This window comes from Macaca nemestrina, chromosome 5 (assembly GCF_043159975.1).
Source record: "Macaca nemestrina isolate mMacNem1 chromosome 5, mMacNem.hap1, whole genome shotgun sequence".
Classification (NCBI taxonomy): Eukaryota; Metazoa; Chordata; class Mammalia; order Primates; family Cercopithecidae; genus Macaca; species Macaca nemestrina.
In genome coordinates, this window is record NC_092129.1 from 171317208 (window position 1) to 171337385 (window position 20178).

The window sequence follows — 20178 nt, forward strand, 5'->3', positions numbered from 1 at the left end:
ACACACCCACAGAGTTTAATTACATAAGACTAATAGACTAAGGGGAATAGCTGAATTTACCTTAGAGAGATCTTCAGATTAAGAAAGGGATAAAATGTTCAAGAGATGACATCGTTCTTTGAAAGTCAAAAAGCATGGGGCTTCCCATAAGAGGGTAAGTGGTTCACATCTCTTTTGCATATATCAGGTATCATCAAGTACATTAAGGACATACGTTAACAGCTTCTTTACATTAATGCCAATGTTCATGAATCTCTAAATTAAGAGCCTTTTATGCAGTTCCAATTCAGAGTTAGACATTTAAGGTAGCATTGGTGGAAAGTTCCAGAATCTGGTAATATTGTATAACTGTTGTTTACTTCCCTAATATGATCCACCTGCATGGGTGAAGAGGTGTGCTGAGTTAACATTCTCTTGCCTTACCCATATTGGAGGGATCCTTCTCTTTGGAAGCTGAGCTAGGCCCAGGAAATATTGATTCTTTCACTTGGAAATGGAGCATAAGCCCATGGTAACCTGCCTTGCTCCCCTAGAAGATGGATATACACCAGGAGAAGAAAAAGGACTTTTTTCATGAAAACCTTTAGTTTCCTGTGGAAAGGCACTACCTAATATTTGGTGTTCAGTTAAGTAATACAAGTAGGCTAGACTGGGGAAAGGGACAAACGGTTTACATAGAGAGAAGAAGAAAATAACAGAAGACAAGGAAACAGATCCACCCTTTACCGCTTTTTCCAGAGAACTGTATTTTCCCCGTTTTGGATGTGAGCTGTAGTTTCACAAACGTGACTTAATTTGGGAGAAGGTGAAGGAGTTAAGTAGCATCACAGCCTGCCAACCCACACTCAGTAAAAAGGGGAGGGTGATTATTTTCTTCCTTTCCCATTTCTAAAGGACAAAGTAAGAACAAGCTTCATTAGCAACCACTGAGTACATGGGAACAGATTAATTTGTCACCTTTGCTGTTTAGTAGCAGCGATCTGGTTTCAGAGGGAATGATCAAAACAGGTAAGTTTGGTGTAGGGAGATGCAAGTAGAGAAAATTCCAGAGTATGAGGTTCTCAACAGAGATAGGAATCTTGGGAAGCAAATTTGGTGCTGGGGAGGGGCAGTTCCAGGGTCTAGAAACAGAGGGAAAAGAAATACAGGCACTATCAAAACAAAACAATCATTTGCATTGCTTCAGTTTTAAGAGGCCTCTTGAGATGTTTTAGAGTGAAAAAGCAGTATCTACAGGTTGTTAAAATTTTCCCAAAACTGCAAAGAGTGTGGTGGCCCTCCTTATGGCATGGGGGATGTTTCTACATTGAACTGAAACTCAAAGCAAAGCAATTCGAACAGATTATTTGAGCATGATTTTTAATTGTCTGCATGGGAGACTGTATCATTACCGTGACAGTTGGCACCATGATGGATAAACACAAAGTACTGAAGCTCAAAATTAATCTTCATTTTGTCACAGAGGAATTTGCAACTGTGCTCAATTCACTTGAAGCATGTTGTGTTTTCAGACAGACTTGATGGAGGATCTCTCACAAAGGACCAAGGATTTGGGCTCTTGGTTGCATAAAGCAGCCTCAGCAACTCAGAATCACTAAGGGCGGGGGATTAATGTCCATGGAAGTGGAACAGTTAAAACATATTGTCTCAAGGGATACCCTTCAAGTGTGAGACTAAGTGTATCGAGTATAGCTTTTTTTTTTTTTTTTTTTTTTTTTTTTTTTTTTTTTTTTTTTACCATTTGTAGAACATCTGGTGGGTGATGGCTTTCTCTAGGAGGCAATATATAATATGGCAGAGGTATAATACAGAATCTTAGCAAGTCCTGTGTGGTCAAAGCCTTATTTTACAGGTTGGGAAACTGAGGGGCAAGGAACTTACTCAAGTTCACACGGAACTAGGCAAAGCCTGATCAGGTACAAGAAGAGCAGACTGGCTAACTCCCAATTCAGTGCCCTTTCCAGAGAGTATCTGTGGCCTTTGCCAAATGACTCAAACAGCAAAGAGACATTTTTGGAGCCTCTGTACTGTGCCAGGCACACAGCACTTTTCATAAATATCTTTGTTTAATTCTTGCCACAAGCTAATGAAGATCGGGAGGTTGAGGCACAGGAGGCGGTAACTTGCTCATGACTCTGCGGCTCGTGAGGAAGGTGACTGGAGAACCCTGATCTTTGGATTCCTTCCTCTTTCATCACAAACCATCAACATAGTGCAGCAAGAGGAGTTCGTGCTCCAGAAATGGGCTGGAGCTTAGACCATGGGGCCGCAACAGGAAACATGCACTAGAAATTGCTGCTTCCTAAGGGGACACGAGAGAACAGAAATTCCACCTGACACTGAGGAGCTAAAATCAGGGTAAAGTTAAACGAGGGATGTGTCTTCACAGGGGAGATGGAACAGAAGGAGCTGGACTGAGAATGAATAGCAGTGCTCAGAACTGGGCATCCACTGAACCGATGCTTCTTAAACTAAGGTGTTTACGAATCCCCTGGGCAGCTTGTCAAAATGCAGATTCTGATTCAGTAGGTCTGGGGTGAGGACCTGAGATCCTGTGTTCCTAGCAAGCTCCCCAAAGATGCTGATGCTGCTGGCCTGTGGGCCACACTTGGAGTGGCAAGGTTCTGGCTCTGATAATTTTCTTCTGAACCTCTAGAGCACTAGTTCCAGTGGTGACTTGCGCCTAGTGTTGGCCTTCGTCTAGCTGCTCTTAGTTTTTGCTGCAGTCTCTGGCCTGATTGTACAGCTTAGTTTACTAGTAAGAGAGGGATAGGCAGAAACTACAGAGTGACTTTTCCAAGGCTATTATCACAGGCAGGGCTCTGAGCCTCTGCTAAGGGGCTGGTTGGTCATTAGCAGTTTGGGATGGCAGGAGCATACTCACACACTCTGGATGCAGCCTTCTCTAATTGCAGAGGGACTTGGTGTCTCTAAACTGTTAGGCTGTCGTCTGCTGACTACTCAGATAATTGGAAAGATTGCAGTAGAGTAGTGGTTCCTAAACCATGAGAATCTGGCAAAATCTCTGCCCGCTCAGCCTAGAAAACTGCACACATATGTAACCTTTTCCAGATAATTTCAAGGCGTTCATAGACCCCCTGAAGCTGGTTCATGAAGCTAAGGTTAAGTATAAGGCCCTTCAACTCTAAAAGGACTCTCAGAACTTGTGTGTGAAATCAATATCCTTGCACACATTTAGACAACACACATTTATAAAAATAAAAATGAGTTTCAGTGAAGTGCAATTTGTAAATATTTAAACACTTATTGAAGAGATGATTGGGGCTTCCTGTCTGTTTTTTCTCTCTCTGTGCATCCTTAATACCTAAGCTCCACCAAGTTGTAAAAAAATAATTTGAATTTTTAATTGTTTTTACTATCTCCTAGTTGACAAAGCTTCACAACCAATTAGAGAAATGAATTGGCTTAATGAATTAATTATTAAAATTCACCTCTGCTGCTACTGCCTCCGTCATGCTCATGCATATTCAAGGTACTCCCTCTCCTCAATGGTTTAAACACAGCTGAAGAGGCCTTCTTCTCTGAGGATTGCCAGGCCATGAAAGAAAATTGCTTATGGGCTTCAATTTGATGAAAGTCCAATTACACACTGCTGAAATGCAACGGGAATTTCTGTAACAAGTCTCTCTTTTGAGTCCTAACAAACGTGCGATTTCAAACACAGGAAACCACGAGCAAGGGTCTGTTTGGCCTACTTGGAAATGTTGTGCTGAAATCACTAACATATCAGCAGAGAAAGGAGAAAGGCATGAGGATGGGAAGTAAGGAGCCTACAGACAGCAGGGCTGAATAAGCGAGGGGCATTCACCAGAGTTCCGAGAGACGACTCAGTGGAGTGCAGGAACACTGGGCGTGGGCTCAGGAATTTGGATCCTAGACCTTGCTGGGTGGTTTATTTGCTTTATAAACTTGCGCTAGACACTTCGCTTCTTTTAACCTTAGTTTTCAGATCAGTGACACAGGGTGAATAATTCCTTTATCTTAGCGCTCTTACAGGGACTCCATGTGATTACACACTTAAAATATCAAACCTGGTGTTTTGTTTGTGATTCAAAAATGTTAGCACTTTAGCCACAAAAAGAAATGAAGCACTGAGAACATGCTACAGTGTGGACGAACCTAGGAAACACTATGCTAAGTAAGAGAAGTCCGACACAAAAGTCACATACTGTAGGATTCCATTTATATAAAATATCCAGAATAGGTAATCTGCAGAGACAGAAAGAGGAGTGAGTGATGGTTGCTAGAACTGGGGTGAGGGACAACAGGCAGTGACTGCTAAGTGGATACATGGTTTTCTTTTGGGGTAATGAAAACATTTGGGACTAGATAGAGATGGTGTCTGCACAACATTGTGAATGGACAAAATGCTATTGAATTGCACAGTTTAAAATAGTTAATTTTATGTTATGTGCATTTGCCTCATTAAAAAAAAAAAAAAAGTAACTCTTGCTTGTCTCTTCCCCAGGCACCCTGTAGATCAACTTCCTCTTTCCGAAAAAACAAAGGACCATGAATCTCTTCGACATCCTTAATGAAATCTTACCATGAACCAAGTCCTGTGTCGGCTGCCACAGAGACATAAGGGAAACTGAGTATGGACGATGCCTTCAGAAAGTCTACTACTAAGTAGCCAATCAGAGGCAGAACACTGAGTTATTTAAACAACAGTACCCGATGAAGACAGGCCCAGACCACAGCTGCTTCAGAAAGGGTGATCTGTGTGGGGTAGAATAAAAAGACAAAAAACAATGCAGCATGGGATATATTTGGGCTAACAGCCTCAAACTGGAGATTTGGTCAAGATAAGAATAGAAAGTAAGAAAGAAATCAAGCCATATCTTTCTAAATTGAAAGATAGCAAACATAAAATAAAGTACATCAAGTACACTCATCTTAAGTGCACAATTCAATGTTTTTACATTTTTATATACCCTACTAACCACCACCATGTCAAGATATATAGCATTTCCAGGAGATCGAGACCATCCTGGTGAACACGGTGAAACCCAGTCTCTACTGAAAATAAGAAAAATTAGCCGGGCGTGGTGGTGGGCACCTGTAGTCCCAGCTTCTAGGGAGGCTGAGGCAGGAGCATGGCGTTAACCCGGGAGGTGGTGGAGCTTGCAGTGAGCGGAAATCGTGCCACTGCACTCCAGCCCGGGAGACAGAGCGAGACTCTATCTCAAAAAAAAAAAGAAAACATGTATACTTTCAAAAAGTCAAATTACTAAAACCCACAAGTCATTTTCAGCAATGAAACTATATTCTCCAGTGTAGCCTTATATAATCAAGGATTCATTTTATGTAATAGTTTTAAATAAACCCAGTGCTACATCTTGCCCAATCTCAATTGCATTTATTTAGGAGGTTTATGTGACCAGGAAAATTGTAATCTACTACATTTTTCAATGTTGTCTTCAAATTATCACACTTCCTTCCTTCTATGATTTGTGAAACTCCCTTATGTAATCTATGACTGACAATAAAACAAGCTAACAGAGCATCTTACTCTATCATGCTAAATCTCATGTCACTTTAAAGCCCATGAAATAACCCAAGAAATCAATCTCACATTGGATAGGCTATGGAAGAAGTCCTCAGAGCACCTGCTGAATCTACACATGAGGCAAAGAAACATCTAAGAGGAGTGAGGACAGGCAACTGACACAAAGCCCGCCAATGAAGAAACGGACTGTTCCCCAAGTGTGCCCTGCCTGATACTCACGGTGACTGGGTGACCAAGCAGGCTCTTTCTTGAGGAGCTAGAATGTGAGAGGCATAGGAAGAAGACATACAATAGCGTAGTGCAGGGACAAAGAAGCACAGAGAGAAAAGGAAGTGAGCAGAAAGGAGCCGAAGGAGAAAGGAGATAGATACACGGAGGTAGTTGGTGGGAAGGGAGGAAGAAGATGCATGAGTGGTGAGAAAAGCAGAGTCAACCACCCCAGTTATGAGCAGGGTACACCGCGGCAGTCACTACCTGGACACTATGGGGAGGATGCTGGAACAAAAGCCTTTGATGACACTTTCTGGTAGATGGAGCAGCCTCCCTGTCCTGCAGCTGCTGAGACCTCCCAGGTATGGAGTCTCAGGATGGGGTCTCATGTTGGCATCCCAGGATGGGGTGCCAAAAACCCCATCCACTGAGAGAACACAGTGCATCTCTGCATCTGGAAACCTGAAGAGCTTCACACAAATTCTGCCTTATATACGATTCAAAGACAGCGTTTTTCTAGATGCCAGGGGATGTGGAGGGATGGAAGAGCAGTATAAATTATCTTACGCAAAAACAAACAAACAAACAACAAACAAACCCACCACAATGCAGGAACAAGAATACTTTGGCATGAAGCCGGGAGCAATTTTGGCCCCTTTGTATCTTATTATCAGTGAGAAAAAAATGGGTTTAAGAATACCTAACTTTGAAATGTGTATATTTTATGAAGAGAAAAATAATATGAAGGTGACATTTCATTTTAAACCTACATAGATTTCATTTGATTAATTTCATTCTGTAACCACCAAAACAGAACGTGAATAATAACTAAAAGACTTGTTGGGAAGCAAATGTAACTATCCAGGCAATGGATCTGTCTACACACAGATTTTAAGAAAATTTGGTTCATTTATTCCACAGTTTCATCTCCTAGTATTAGAGTCCTGGACGCCTTCCTTTTAAGTATGAGGCCTTAGACTGTAATATCAAGTCTATAAGAATTATTTTAAAATGTATTTATTGTTTTAGCCATTAGTTAGAAGAATAACAGAATCATACATTTTGCTGTCCAAAAGGGACAATTTTTGATACAACTTATTTTTTATTATTTTGGATGGAGGGCAAGTTCCAATCCATAGGCCTTCCATATGTATCTGATCTTGTAAAGATGATTGTGAACTATAAAGCTTACTTAAAGCATCATTTTTTTTTTCTCTAAGAAAGACACCTGCACTCACATCTACCATTTTATTAGTGGGCATAATATTCCCTAGAAGTAAATAGAAGTTTTTATAAATGGAGAAACTGAAATGCTTGTTAGAGGAGAAGCCGAATGAAAGAAAATCCTTAAATGTAAATTCCTGGGAACAGAGTTTTGTTTTGTTTTGTTTTATCTGATAGAGCAGGGTTGATAAATAGGTTTCATCTCTCATGCCAGTTTGGATAAATGGATAGTGGCTGCCAAGAATAACTGAGGTTTCACTGGGGCCTCTCAGGGCAGAATTCTAGGATTGATGAGTGATACCTGTTGTGGGCACAGGAGTGGGGCTGGGTGTGGAATATCTGTATTCCTGCATTAGGGTGATTGATTTTTTTCAATGTCATAATAAAAGCACATATGTAATATCAACAGTAGCTTTTATTTTCCATATTACCGAAGCAATAACTTCCACTGTAGAAAGTTAGAAAACACAGATAGCTTAAAAATAAGACAGTAGATGACTGGGCATGGTGGCTCACTCCTGTAACATCACTTTGGGATGCTGAGGCAGGAGGATTGCTTCACCCCGGGAGTTTGAGACCAGCCTGGGCAACACAGTGTAATTCCATCTCTACAAAAAAATATACACAAAACAAACCTTAGCTGGGAGTGGTGGCACATGCCTATAGTTCCAGCTACTCAGGAGGCTGAAGTGGGAGGATCACTTGAGCCCGAGAAGTGAAGGTTGCAGTGAGCCAAGATTGTACCACTGTTGCCTGGGCAACAGAATGAGAGAGAAACCCTATCACCCCCCACCAAGGAAAGAAGAAAAGAAGATGAAGAAGAAGAAAAAGGAGAAGAGGAAGAAGAAGGAGGAGGAGGAGGAGGGGGAGGAGGAAGAGGAGGGGAAGGAGAAGGAAGGAGGAGGAGGAGGAGGAGGAGGAGGAGGAGGAGACGACGAAACAAAAAATCACTACTATTTTATCACCTAGAGATGTGGCAACAACAGTGATAGGTATTCTCTTTTCTCACTGAATTACTATTTTCTAAAAGTGGGATACTCATGTAGTTTTGTAACCTGATTTTTAAAAATCTTCATCTTATCTCATGAAAACCTTTCTGTCACTTACAGTATCTTCCTTGTATTCCTTCGTACAAGTTCTATGTAGTTTTACCACTATTCTCATACATTATGACGGGTTTTAATTTTTACTCTTTTAATTACCCCAATTCCATAAAACATCTGTAGCCAAATCTTTTGGAAACATTATTAAATTGGGATAAATTTTTATGGGTGGATTTGTTGGAACAAAGTGAATGCAAATTACTTTCCATATGTACTGATGAATAGCCCTCCTGAAATGTTTCAAAAATGTATTCTCCACTAATTTTTTTAAAGTTAAAATATATACTTTTAAATCTATCCAAGACTGAAAAATAGTGCCCAAAGACTGAATAAGATTTAGGAGACTGATAAAGCATCCTGTTGTATAGATCAGCAATCAGTGCTCCAAAAACTGGTTTCTGTTCGTGTGCTTACAATGAATCATATTAATGTCATATTGAGAACTATATAGGTGACAAAATAGTTTTTTAAACATGAAGATAAAAATGGAAAAGTTACCTGCTTGTCTTGAGTATCTTGACTCATTAGGTGGACTCATTAGGTCCAGTAGACTAAGTGGAAAATTCAGTCTCTAGATTACACTTGTTGACTGTAAATCTGCCTAAAGTAACCAAAGCTGAGGTGTGAGTATCTAAATCTTTACTCTCCTCAAAGCAAATTCAACACACTTTGTTGGGCAACGACATCATATGAGACACTGTGATGCAAAGAATACTGAAACGTGATCTCAGTTTTTAAAGCTATCACAACGCTATTGGGTGTTCAGCATAACAAATACTAGAATAGATGTAAGGAAGCTCAAGATCTAGGGAGAAGAGGAAGCAACAAGCTATGCCTGTGATGCTCAGCGAAGGTTTATAAAGGAAGGACAATTTAAGATGGGTTCATTGGGAAGACTGGGTGATACGAGAGTTTCGATCAGAGTTCTTGTCTGCTCTTTGTAAGAATTTCACATGCTTCTGTTCTAAACAAAACAGTCTGCTGACAAACTAAAATACCTGAAATAAGCACCGATGAACAGGATCCTTCTATCTACTCTCTGTCCTGTCTTTCTCAGGTCCTTATATTTCCTGGGGTTGGCACAATAATTAACATGGAGAATCAACTCCTCAGTGTACACTAGCATCCCTCTTGGTGTAAAATTTTCCAAAGTAGCACTATCTACCTCTTCAATGCCATCAGCCTATTGAGGAATAAAAGAAAATGGAGTAAATAAATACTTCATTTTGTCTCTTCTAGTTGCTATCAACATACACAAAAAATCCATTTTAGAAAGATATGATTAAATAATCCAAATAATATTCATTCCCACATCCATTTATGAACTACTCATTGGGTACCCACTCTGTACTAAGTACTGTGTGAGATTTTTTTTTAAAAAAGCCCATCTCTATGAGATAATTAAGCACTGAAAAATCTATGAAAGCACACATGTGTTACAACATCATCTTTCAGAATCAGGCTCTTTATGTTTTGGGAAACAGAGATTTGTTTGCCAAAATACTGTAGCATGGAAGGAAAAAATAAGAATCTTTGTGTTTTTAACCACAACAGCTGCTTTGAAAAAAATGTCATCATAAAAATAGTTATGCATGAAATGGTAATTGCTCAACTTGTCATCTGATTGCTAGATTAAAAACTCCAGATTTGTAATTGCAGCTATCATGCAAACAAATTCACAATTCTGAAAATATATGTCCTGCTGGCTATGTTTTTTAAGGACAGCCATTTTGCCCAGGGATTTTGATGTAAAGTATTTTAATCATCCTAAAGATTGAAATTTATAGCTGTTACTGGTGAAAATGTATAACGCAGATCTGTTTTATAAAAAAATTATTGCTTCACTAAATAATAGTGTACAAAAGATAATTTTCTAGTATTAAAACATGCTAGGAATGGCAGAAGTTATACTCTCTAAAAAAGGCTTTAAAACATTTGATTATAGCTGGGCGAGGTTGATGAGCCTGTAATCCCAGCTAGGAGGGAGACTGAGGCAGGAGGTCACTTGATCCCAGGATTTTGAGGTCAGCCTGGGCAACATAACAAGACCCCCTTCTCTAACAGATTATAAAAGAGAAAATTAGGGAGGTTCTTAGTCCATAAGTGAGGGAACAAGGGCCTGAATTAGGATTATGTGACTGAAAAGGAAGGGAAGTGAAATTAGTCTTTACAAAAGTGCCTCATACATGATTGGCAACGGATACAATGTACAGTAGGAGAGAAAAAGAGAAATGAACGTTTTCTTCCAGACTGAAAGTCTGTGTGATGACAAAGATGGTGCTGATGTCATGGGACCAGAATAGAGGGAAAATAAATATATTTAAGTGAGAGGATGGTAGACTGGCAGACATTGTGGTTGAAAATGGAGTCCCATCTAGGTTATGAAATGCAGATGAGGATCACAGAAGGTGTGGATTTTGGAGGCAGGTATTAAAGCCTTGAGACTGGAGAGGATTTCTACAAAGACAGTGTAGAGAGAGAACTGAATCAAATACAGAATACTGAGCTATATTTGGGAAGAAGGGGTAGGAGAGTGTAAAATTGGGATTTGGGAAGTGGGAGAATAACAAGAAGGCAGCATTATGACACCAAGGAATGAAAGCTTCATGATAGAAGTTGTAGTCAACATTGGCAAATGCTGCTATAAATTTGAGGATAAGAAAATAGGCCGGGCATGCTGGCTCACGCCTGTAGTCCCAGCACTTTGGGAACCTGCAGCAAGCAGATCACCTGAGGTCAGGAGATTGAGACCATCTTGGCCAACATGGTGAAACCTCATCCCTGCCAAAAATTCAAAAATTAGCTAGGAGTAGTAGTGGGTGCCTATAATTCCAGCTACTCAGGAAACTGAGGCAGGAGAATTGCTTGAGCCCAGGAGCTGGTGGTTGCAGTTAGCTGAGATCCTGCCATTGCACTCCAGCCTGGGCAAGAGAGCAAGACCCCATCTCCAAAAAACAAAAAAAAAAAAAAAAAAAGGAAGGAAAGAAGGAAGGAAGGAAGGAGTGATTCAAGTTGACAATCAGTAGGTCATTGGTATCTTTCAGAGAATAGCCATTCCAGGAGTATTATGGGGCAGACATCAGAGATGGAAGTAGAACGAAAAGGAGGTGACTAAGTGGAGGCTGCTGAGTGGTGATGAGGATTGTTTGAGACTGGGAGAAGTGAGACAGAATTTAAAGCTACACAAATGTGTCGCACTTCTAGAAAAGTGAGATAGGGGACTGACAATTATTTGAAGAATTATGACCTCAAGTAAACCAGATTATTTTAGAAGACATTTATTTTAAGGAGAAGTTAAAGAGTTTGGCACCTAAAAATGTATTGTTAAATAAATTCCATACAATGTGTTAATTGATGAATTTCAAGTGTGATATTTTTGAAGCACAGACGAGTCATTTCCTTTGTGATAAGAATTTCTAACTCAACTAACAAGATAACTTGATAGGTTTTAGCCCCAAACTTCACCAAAAAATGTTAAAAAGCCAAATCCCAGCAACCCACGTATAACCCAAAAGGCAAATTCTTTTTTTTGCCTTTTGCATATATTGAGGATAAAAGAGGGGTAAAATTCTGAATAGCATGTGAAGCAATGATTGCTGTTTTGTACAATTTTGTAGTGGTAATCATTAAGATACAATTTTTTGAATGTATGTCTATAGATTAATTGTCATCCATTTTTGGAGTATTTATTTTCACATATGTAAGTTACTACTATGCTCAATTGAGGCCTATTCAAAGTTTGACAGAATGATTTAATAAAATATTGATTTATTTATTTTGAAACAGGGTGCCACTCTGTCACCCAGGCTGGATTGCAGTGGCACAATTTCAGCTCACTGCAACCTTAACATCCCAGACTCAGCAATCTTTCCACCTCAGCCTCCCGAGTAGCTGGGACTACAGGCACACACCACCACATCAGGCTAATTTTTGTACTTTTTGTAGAAATGGGGTTTCACCATGTTGCCCAGGCTCATCTCGAACTCCTGGGCTGAAGGGATCCACCCGCCTCCCAAAGTGCTGGGATTATAGGCGTGAGCCACTGGGCCCAACCCGATAAAATAATATTTAATAAAATTCCTACACGAAAATATTTTATATCTCAAATAATCATTCTGTAATGGGACCAGCCATCTTCTTTCAGTGAATTGTTCCCTTTCAGGTCGTTAAGCCCAAACACTGTTTCATCACGTCTCTTAGGTTATCACCCGCTGGGCCATTCCAAGTAAGAAAGAACATGAGAAGAAATCAGAAAATTTTATGAGACAAAAGCCATCTGACATAAGTCAAAAATGAAAAGAGCCTCCCACAATTCACTGAATAAGAGGCAGAGTTGTTGTCTTCAATTCAAATATAGGATGATCAGATGATTCAAGGAGCAGATAATTCCATGGGCATTTGGTTTTAAACTAAAAAGGCAGAAGAAATCTAATAGCCACAAGATGGTACCAGATAATGTTTTATAGGTGGTGTTCATATTCTTTGAAATAGAGTGAATTTAGTCATGCTAAGGTCGGATGAATGGTATAAAACACCTCTAAGCCGAATTTTTCTCTCTATGCATGGCCTTGGAGAATTCCAGAAAATGAATCCTATTTAGCCCTTTCTGAGGACCAACTGATAATTTGTTACTATTTGGAATTTTGCTATTTTCCCTGGAGATTTTCTTTCTGAAGAGATTAGAGCACAAGTTCTCAAATGGGGTGGGGTTGAGGGGCAATTTCGTCTCCCAGGGACACTTGTCAATGTCTGAAGAAACTTTTTGTTTGTCACAACTGGGAAAGCCCTGCTACTGGCATCTGGTGTGTAGAGGCTGGAGATGCTGCTAAATAACCTGCAAGGCGCGAGGTAGCTCCACTCCTTCACCAAATAATTATCCTGCCCAAAATGTCAATAGTGCTAGAGTTGAGAAACTCTAGATCACAGCACAGTTCAGAGGAATTTAGAAAAAAGAAATAGTTGCATTCCTGATATGTGTGGCTTTGTTTGGTACGAATAAACAGGAATATTTCTTTGTTCTATTTATTCAAACACATTTTACACTCTAAGAGTGCAAGAAGTATAGTGTAAGGTGAGGCTGCTTGAGAGTACCATGGTTTTGGCACATTTTTGCGACCCTTAATTTCCTCTTCTTCCTTTCGGGAGGCTTGACCTGCTGTAGAGTGTTCTTTAGTCTTCCTCACCTTCCCTAATGTGTCTCCTCCTCCTTCTCTATGAGGGGCTATGAACCCAGCCAGAGGAATGGTGCAGGTGCAAGGATGAGAGGGGAAGAAGTGAAAAAGAGGGACCACCAATCTCAGTCCTGCCACAGCCTCCTCTCAGCTTATGGCTCAAGGGTGCCAGAGATCTGTAAATTATTGAATGCAGCAGGGTTGATACATAGAACTTTCAAACAAGAGAACCTGTAGAGAAGTGACACAATAATAGGACCAAGTAGAAGCGGGCTTATGCAGTGCACAGATAAGACAGTGTGGCTTGTCAGCAGATCACAGTTTAACACACAATCTTTGAAAGGGGAAAAGTTATGGCAGCCTGGAATTTTAACACACGTGTTCACCTTCATCATATCATGGAAGGTGGCTCCTCTGCAAAGTCACATACATTAGCTATCTTCACATAGGGTTTTTCTCTTGCCACTTTTGTCATTCAAGAGTGAGGAATACATTGAATTGATTGTCTTTTAAAATAGGAAACCAAACCCAAGACTTGTGGTCACTTTTAAAACGCCTTCTCTCGGAATAAAATGATAGAGATGAGAATTTTGGGTGCCAAGGGGCTTTCCATCAAGATTGTAAACACTAAGCTTAGAGAGGTAATCCATTCTTATGGAGTTAAGCTTAAAATTTTATATTTTATAGATTCCAAATTCACAGTTGTAAAAGCATTTTAGCATTTAAGAAATCAGAATGTATCTTGTACCTGATGGGATAAAAAAGCATTGCGTCATAGTTTAGTTGGTTTTCTCTTTTTTGGTGGCAGAGAAAATAATGGTACATCCTCCAGTTGATGGCATTTTAGATTCAGTGCAATAAAGAAAATGCATTCCACATTTCTTAGAATCACTCTGATCTGGCAGGTCATCTCTAATTGCTCCACTTCTGATACTTGTATATACATCATTTTTCTTGTTTTAATTTGTTCCTGTTCTGCTTTTATTTTAGCCTAATTATATATCCCATTTGCCCACACACAAAAATGACTAATTTTGTGTGCAGCTTTTTGCTCGTAAGACTGTTCCTTTTTCTTTTACATTATGGTAAATTGCTAATGAGGAGTATGAACTTATAAGAACTAAGAAATAATTGTTTTATTCAATAAGTTATTGTGTTGGAAAAAGAAAAGCATAGGTGAAAGTCAGATCTACTCATCACCTTTGGCATTAACCAGCTATTAATGCCAGTTATATTTATATGCCCTTTAAGTCATAGGAAAATTGAGCTACATATTATTTTGTATAATAAAATACATTTATAATATAAAACAAAATTATTTTATATAAAATAATACGTAGCTCAATTTTCCTACGACTTAAAGGGAATATAAATTCAAAGGTTCTGTAAGGTTTAATTATCACACCAAGCCTATGCAATTTCCTAAATTTGAATCAGATGAGGCTACCAGTATAAGTAATGGTAAACAAAGTCATCAGAAGACAGTGTCTGACAGTTTATTTAGTCACTCCTCAGAAATCTAATTCCTGATTCCTATAAGTAAAGGCATTAGCTGAAATGTTACAAGAGGACATCAAATTCTAGGAATCTAATATATTGGTAAAGAACTGAGGCAGAGTTTCTTCTTTGCTCAGTAAAGCTATATTAAACAATTCTCATTTGCAGACAGTTTTTCTTGCTTTTTATGTCAAGCTTTCTTAGCTTAATTTAGCCTCATTAATTCCAACCAAATCTCCAGATGATCTCTAAGATGCCTTACAGCTTTAAAATCCCAAGATTCTACTAAATGCTTCCTTCCTAAACTTCTACAGACTTCTTAGCTCCTTCTCTGCAATTAATTCCTCCTCCTTCTGCCATCCATACCCCGTCATAGTCTATCAGCCAAGCAGTGAGAATATTCTGTTCCTTTTTATTTTCATTCTTATGCGTGAACCCTTATGATCACTTTCATGGCCCCTTCTGAACTTGCTCTAGTTTGCCTACATTCTTTTGATAATCAGATAGCCAAGCCGTACATAGTTGGGTAGTGAAGTACCGACAACATTTTTCTCAAGAGAGTATGTGGCAACAATGCTGCTGGGCAGACTAGGAGGCATGTGGCCACTGCTGACCATCTCACTAACTTCACATGCACAATGAGGCTTTATCAGCCAGTTAGATTGTGTTCTTCTATGACTCATCTGTACCGACCTTTTGAGTCTTTTGTATAATACATTGCCCCTTCTACATTATTATCAAAATATATCAACCTGCTCTAAATCTTTGACTAAGTTACTTCACCAATACAAATGATTAATTTAAGGCACATCATTACATCTATTTTCAGCATTAGTATCTTGAGAACAAAAATCAAAGGCCCTAAAGAATCCCACTAAATAATTACCATATACTGTACTGTTTTCCCAATAACTTCATGTTATTTAAAACATTATTAAACTCAAGAATGTATTGGCATAATTCACCATTTAGAAAATGAACTAATCAAATTGGCTTTTAACCTTCTTTTTTTTTTTTTTTTGAGATGGGTTCTCATTCTGACACCCAGGCTGGAGTACAGTGGCATAATCAGGGCTCACTGTAGCCTTGGACCTCTAGGTCTCAGGTGATCCTTCAACCTCAGCCTCCCAAAGAGCTGGGACTACAGGCATATGCTACCAGGCTGTGCTAAATTTTATTTTACTTTTGTAGAGCTGGGGTTTCACTATGTTGCCCAGGCTGGTCTTGAACTCCTGGCCTTAAGGAATCTGTCCTCCTTGGCCTCCCAAAGTACTGGGATTCCAGGTATGAGGCACGGCACCTGGCTTTGACTTCCAACCTTTCTTAACTCAATATTTTCTAGATCGAACAACTCATGCTCTTCATTATGACTTCCCTAATGAACTCTATACATATTAAAATTAGGAGTCACTCTGCTAACTTTAAGAGAAAAAACAATGGCATACAATGAGACACAAAATCAATTCGTTTAACTGGAGTCTAGGAAAAAGTTTGTAATAGGGAGAAAATACCGAAAAAATAAAGTTAGTCTCCCTGCATGTGTTGCCCACTCACTTTTCATCTTCTTGGGTTGTAGCCTTTTGGTGAAGTGCCCAGACTTTGAGATTTTCCTCTTGCACATATGGAATGATGATCTTTATATTTTAAAAATGAACTCCAGGGATTTACATCCTTTGAAACTCATTCTAACCAAAGACTAAACATCTAGCCTAGAAAATGGTTGGATTTGAGATTTTTCTTTGCCATTGCTTCTTGCTTATATGACTGTTCTATTTCATTTCTCCATGGGGTAATGAAATACATATGGAGTTTGAGATAAGAAGACCTAGGTTTGCTGTGCCTGTCATTTATTTATTTGGGTTTCAATGTCTTTAGCAATATAATGGAAATAATAAGAATAATGAAAAGCTATCACACAGTGTTGATGGAAAAATTAAAGTAAATAATGCCTGTCAAATTTTTTTGTAATTGCAAAAGAGTGTAACTATAGCATTAGTGCAAAACTAGTTCTGAGTTCTGAGTTGTACCAGCGTCATTTTTCACCACCTTTTTTCTATGTCTATTCATCGTTGTGAATGTATCTGTAAGTTTGCCTAGCAAAAATTCTATAAGAATCCACCTTTACTTCATTATATTCAAGGTCATACTAAATTTGGGTTAAAACATCATGGACACTAGATTATAAGAAAGTCTAACCACATGGCTGTACAGCTTGGCCAGTCTACCAAGGTTATTGACACATCAGAAATGTGTAATATGTCAGTGTCTAGCAATGGTGTTTGGGTTAGAGGAGGCAGGTGCCTTTCTCACTGGTCTCTTGTCCAACCCAAAACAAATGTAATTAGTTTTTTTTCATTTCCTGTGAAATTACTTTGAATGTTGGTAAGTATCAGAGCAACTGGTATTGCGAATGCCTTTTTTTTTTCATGTTAGCAGGAAGACAATATAGTTACTTTTCATGAAGAAAAGTAATTTGAAAAAATCTAGTATTTTGAAAACCTAGCAACTGGCTCTAGCTTTGAATGCTAACAATGTCTCATTGACATATTCATCTTGATTCTGGTGGCATTACACACCAGAGCCCAGCTGGTTCCCAACCACCTATTGTGACCCAGCTTGATATATGACCTCACCTTGCATCCATCCTATCTGTAGATCACGATGACTATTAGACGGGTAAAGATCTTTTTATAAATCTTATGACTTGAGCAAAATTGATTTGAATCACATGTACCAAACACGCTCCACAGAAAGGTCAAATTAAAAAATAGATATTCCTTTTCCCAAAAGTGACTAAGGTAGAATATGACATTTAGAAGTTGTCACTTAGCCTTTTCACTATTTGACATAGTCTTAAGTCAGTGAAATGCTTTCATTTGCTACCTAGAGATCTTCACAAAGGAAAGAAAAGAGAACAACTTCAGAGAAGAAAGAATCTGAATACACTTTTGGGTGCAACTGGTGGAATTTGGTTCTTGGAGAAAAACAATCAACTATAATAAAATAACAGAGAGAATGTTCCCTTCCACTATATAGATTCAGGCAAGGGCCATGCTGTTTGCATTTTGAAACCATATGAATTTATTCTAAACACTGTGCCATGGTATGCATCCTGATTATGCATCAAAAAAAGCCAGTTGAAATCTATGCTCTGAAAGAAAATCCAGCATGAAAAACAGCTTCCTTTGTGATACTCTGACCTCTTCAGTGACTATCCAAAGCATACAGGACAAGTCACCACACCCCCACTTAGAAAGCAGGGTGTGCACTCTTTATGACAAACCTTCAGAAGTAAGCAGCTGGTGGCATCACCTAAGCACTGACTTTAAATTGCTCATTCATTACTCAGTCTGTTGTTCCATCATGCTTTATTTACTTAAGACTTAAGTAGTGCTATCTAGGCTGTTCCTTGAGTCTGGAATGCCTTTCCAATATTCACCACCTTTTTGAATCATTAATCCCTTGGAATCTTAAGTCACTTCCTACCTTTTCCCTAGGTTTCTCCTACCATCTCAAGCAGTTGTAATCTCCACCCCTCAAGTTCAATTTCACCTGCATTATTCTATCACTGCCATCCATTATATTGGACAGCTCTCCCCCTCTACTCATGTAATTAAACAAATACCCACTCAAACCTCCAGGTTTCTGGAACGAAACCTTCCTTTCTTTTTCTTTCTTCCTTCCCTCCCTTTCTTTCTCCTTTCCTTTCTCCTTCCCTCATTCATTTTTGAATATTTATTGATGGGTGATTCTGTGCTAACCACAGTGTGGTAAAAGACACTGAAGATACAGTAATCAACCAAAGTCCCTCTCTTTATAGAGCTTATGTAGGGAGGTGTGTGTGTGTGTGTGTGTGTGTGTCTGTGTGTGTGTCTAGGAAATGGTGAGGGATTGACAGTCCAAGAAAACAACCATGGAAATATAAAGAAACAATATTACGTTAAATAGTGGCAGGTGTCACAAATATGTAACGCAAACTGAGAAGAGAGGGAGGCTACTTGTAATACGGTGGTTTGAAATGGCCTCTTTGATGAAGTGACATTTGAGATGTGACCTAAATCACAGAAAGAAAAGCAACTCCAACTCCTGTGACCATCAAAGGAAGAAGTGTTCTATGTAGAGGGAACAGGTGGCACAAAACCACTAAGGAAGAATAAGCTTGATGTGTTGACAGACAAAAAGGACAGTGTGGCTGGAGTGTGACGAGTGAGGAAGAGGGGGTCCAGGAATAGGTTGGTGTGGCAGGTGGGTGAGGCAGCCCAGAGTCTCCGCAGGCCATGGGAGGGTATGACTTACACGTGCTTTCCCCTATGCTCCCACTGTACTGGCTACCTCCTCCATCAAAGCAGCTATCCTCCTGCATTATTGTTTATTTCCTTTTCCTCCTAATCTGTAGGCTCCAAAATACTATGGAGAAGGTGCACAGGAATGACTGCTGGAAAGAAGTACTGGATGAGTTACCTTCCACTTGGATGTCCCATAGGTAAAGCCACTGCAGTTATCAAACTCTGCAGGGCCAGTCAGTGACAAATGTACTGATCACCAGATTGAAAACTCAGTGGAAGTACTTGCCTTTGAATCACTGCACAATATGCAGCTCATGAATGTATGTCTTTTGGTTGTTGAACTTTGTTATAGAATCTTTTCCCTGGAGCCATTGGAAGTGCTTGGTTGCCCTTTAGCTGCTTGCAAGTGGACTGCTACAGAATTTGCAGTGGGTTTTTCCATGTTATCAATATGTCCTGCTTCATCCATTGTGCACACCTAGACTAGGCATCTCCATTACTCCTGGAAGGCCTCAGGATTTGCAGGATCAGTTCTCTTCTCCAATTGGAGTCCTACATTATTCACACCTCTCTCTCTCTCTTGCTCTCTCTCTCTCTCTCTCTCGCTCTCTCTCTCTCTCTTGCTCTCTCTCTCTCTCTCTCTCTCTCACACACACACACACACACACACACACACACACTCCTAGGCTTTAGAGTTGGACACCCTGCGCCTAATGTCTGGCTCTTCCACTGACAAACTTTGTGTCCTTGAGCAAGTTTGTTAGCACATTTCTGAGTCTCAACTTTCTCTTCTGTAAAATGGAGGCAATAATAACGGCTCTTCACTGTCAGCACACAGAGTATGTGAGAATTTTACAAAAGTGTCCAGCACAGCCTCTGGAAATTAATGGGAAAACATAGATGTTAGTTGCCACTTTGTGTATCTGCTTATCCGTTGCTATGGATTCTGCTTTGGGGTTCTCCATTGTTCATCGGCCGTGTGGTCCAACAAAAGTTCTTTTCTGTGTGATGCTACCTTCGTTTACTGCAGACCACATCTCCCACCTTACTTCTCTCCTTAAGTGTCTGCAGAGACTCTGCACACCAATGCCTAGCAGGTATGTGGGGAATCTGATCTTAAAATCTAAGATTAGAAATCAAATTGGTTGTCAATTAAA

At 39.5% G+C, this 20178-nt stretch overlaps 1 protein-coding gene across 12 annotated transcripts in view; it reads right to left on the reverse strand.

The window, feature by feature from the left end:
- LOC105482440 (phosphatase and actin regulator 1) overlaps positions 1 to 20178 on the reverse strand; it is a 578235-nt gene that overhangs the window by 475028 nt on the left and 83029 nt on the right. The window lies entirely within an intron of this gene.